The following is a 3,451-nucleotide window of genomic DNA, read 5'->3' on the forward strand; positions in this document are numbered from 1 at the left end:
CTCTTCTTCAATTTTTTGGAAGAGTTTGAGTAAGACAGGTATTAGATCCTCTTTGAAGGTTTGGTAGAATTCACTATTGAAGCCATTTGGTCCCCGACATTTGCTTTTGGGAAGATTTTGGATGACTGATTCAATTTCCTCATGGTTGATTGGTCTATTTAGACTTTCCAATTCTGAGTGATTCAGCCTAGGAAGGCTATATGTTTCTAAGAGCATGTCCGTTTCTTCTAGGTTATTGAATTTGGTAGCATATAGTCCTTCATAGTATTCTTGGATGATCCTTTGTATCTCTGTGACCTCCATGGTAACTTCCCCTCTTTCGTTTCTGATTTTGTTTATTTGTGTCTTTTCTCTTTTTATCTTAGTAAGCCTAGCCAAGGGTTTGTCAATTTTTTAAATCTTTTCAAAGAACCAGCTCTTTGTTACATTTATTATTTCTATAGTTTTCTTGTTCTCTATTTCATTTAGCTCTGCTCTGATTTTTATTATTTCCTTCCTTCTGCTGACTTTGAGTTTCATTTGTTCTTCTTTTTCTAGTTCTTTAAGGTGTAACGTGAGGTTATTTACCTGGGGATTTTCTTCTTTCTTCTGATAGGCCTATAATGACATAAATTTCCCTCTTAAAACTGCTTTTGTGGCATCCCCAAAATTTGGTAGGATGCATTTTCATCTTTGTTTGTATCTATGTATTTTGATCTCTCCTCTATTTTTCCTTTGACCCAGTCGTTCTTTAAAAGTATGTTGTTTAATCTCCATGTATTTGTGTTTTTTTCCTGCTTTCTTTTTGCAGTTGATATCCAATTTCAAAGCCTTGTGATCAGAGAATGTGCTTGGTATGATATCAATCTTCTTAAATTTGCTGAGGCTGATTTTATGTCCCAACATATGGTCTATCCTTGAGAATGTTCCATGTACACTAGAAAAAAATGTAAAGTCTGATGTTTTAGGATGAAGTGCTCTATATATGTCAATTATGTCCATTTCATCTAATGTGTCATTCACGGCTGATATTTCTTTGCTTATTTTCTGTTTGGGTGATCTATCCATAGCTGTCAATGATGTGTTTCGGTCCCCCACTATAATTGTGTTTTGGTCAATTTCTCCCTTTAGTTCTGTTAGTAGTTGCTTTGTATATTTCGGTGCTCCCTGAGTGGGGCCATAAATATTGATGACTGTTATGTCTTCTTGTTGTATAGTCCCCTTTATCATTATGAAATGTCCATCTTTGTCTCTTGTTACGTTTTTTATCCTGAAATCTGTGTCATCTGGTATCAGTATAGCTATGCCTGATCTTCTTTGAATACTACTTGCTTCAAGTGTCAATTTCCACCCTTTCACTTTGAATCATGTTTGTTCTTGTAGCTGTAATGTGTCTTTTGGAGGCAATATATGGTTGGATTTAGTTTTTTTTAATCCAATCTGCTACTCTGTGCCTTTTTATTGTAGATTTCAGTCCATTTACATTTAAGGTGATTATGGATATATGAAGATTTCGTATTATTCTCTTTGGTTTTCTGATAGGATGGTGTCTCCATTGTTTCTTTGCCTTTTTGTTGCTGACTATTACTTCAGTGTGGTGGTATTCTATGATTTTCCCCTATGTTTCTTCTTTGTTTATAGTATATATTTCAGTTCTCGATTTTCTTGGTGTGTGTGTGTGTGTGTGTGTGTGTGTGTGTGTGTGTGGTTACCATGAAGTTTATGTAAAAGGTGGAAATGTCCCAAATGTCCCCCGACAGATGGATTGATAAACAAATGTGGTATATACGTATGATGTAATATTATTCAGCATTTGAAAGGAATGAAATTCTGATGTATACTACAATATGGACTAACTTTGAAAACATTAAACTAAGTGAAAGAAGCCAGATACAGAAGGACAGATGTTGTATAATTTCACTTACATGAGGTACTTAGAATAGGCAAATTCATAGAGACAGAAAGTAGAGTAGAAGTTACCAAGGACTGGGCGGACATGGGAAATGGGGAATAACTGCACATCTAATTGTGTAGAGGAAGTCTGAGCATGTAGACATAGACACAGTTAGAGTCAAATGGACCTGGGCTTAAATTAAGTATTGGTTCTGCTGTTTACTAGATTTGTGACATGGGTCAAATGAATTAACTTTTTAAAATCTCAGTTTACTCATCTGAGGAAAAACAAAACAGAATCATAGTCACACCAAACTCAGTGCAATTGTCAGGGGTAAGTGAGATAACGCATATAAAGCACTTAGCAAAGAGCTTAGCACCTAAGAAGCTCTCAATAAATTTTAACTATTATTACCCATAGTACAGGTCCTGGCACATAACTCAATAAATTTCTGTTGAAGGAATACATGCAACTGCATATTTGCTATAATGATTAAATGGATTAAAGCCTTAGTTGAGGTGGGGGAGGAGGGCTTTGGAGGACATGGGTCCAGAAGTACTTCTTGGAAGGACTGTAACATGAGAGAACAGAACACAGAAATATGTTCTGTATGCATTTGACAACATGATAGTATGTATATGACAAGTTTTTATTTGTATGTCAATGCTACTTCTGAGTTCAGCTTTCCCCTACCAAGATAAATCATAATTTGTGCCCTTTCCTTTTTTTCATTTTTCATTCCCTTCTTCCTTAAGAAGGGGCTGGAAATCTGGCAACAAAGGAAAAATTACACATGTGTATGCCTTCATGTTAATTTTGCTTCCTTGCATGAAACTCTTACCATATTTTAATCATTTAATAAATATTTCAAATCAAGCCTGGCACATTAAATTCTCAATTAACATTTGTCGGATGACTAAATTTATAAGTGAGCAGTTTCTCATTATGCTCCCCTCCTGCACTCGTAAGTATGCTCCCTGCGATACTTCTGTAAGAGTAGTATTTTTATTTATCTAATATTTATTTCTGATTCTCTTTAAAAAATGTTTTGAAGCAGCTTTCAGTGTTACTTATCACACAAGATAAAAATAACTCCTGGGGGTGTATTGTATCCCTTCCAGTTTTCTTCATTTCTGAATTCAATTTTATTTTCTTGATTTTGGTCTCCTTAATATTGCCTCAAGGTTTAGACTGAAGGATCTAGTATGTTGGAAATAATAGTCTTGAAAGGAGACATTGTACATAATCGAAAGGAAGAGGTAAGAAGGACTGTCTGTTTTTATATTTTGCTGGAGGTGGCCAGTTGTTTCTTACAGGGAAATCTGACCCACCTGTCACGTTGGCTCATAGGGAAATGCTGTTGTAAGCGGATTATCCAGAGTTGAACATCATGTCGCCTTGTTGGGAATATGGAAAAGGAAGAAAGCCACAGGACTGTCTATTCGGTCTTGGGAGGATCCCATGACTTTGCACAAGCAAAAATGAGTTGAAATTTATGTATGGACACCTCTCTACCATTCCATCTTCAGCTGACTGAATGTTGCATAATAGCCCTTCTCCAAAGCAGGGGTGGAATGT

The sequence above is a fragment of the Rhinolophus hipposideros genome, assembly GCF_964194185.1.
Source record: "Rhinolophus hipposideros genome assembly, chromosome: X".
Classification (NCBI taxonomy): Eukaryota; Metazoa; Chordata; class Mammalia; order Chiroptera; family Rhinolophidae; genus Rhinolophus; species Rhinolophus hipposideros.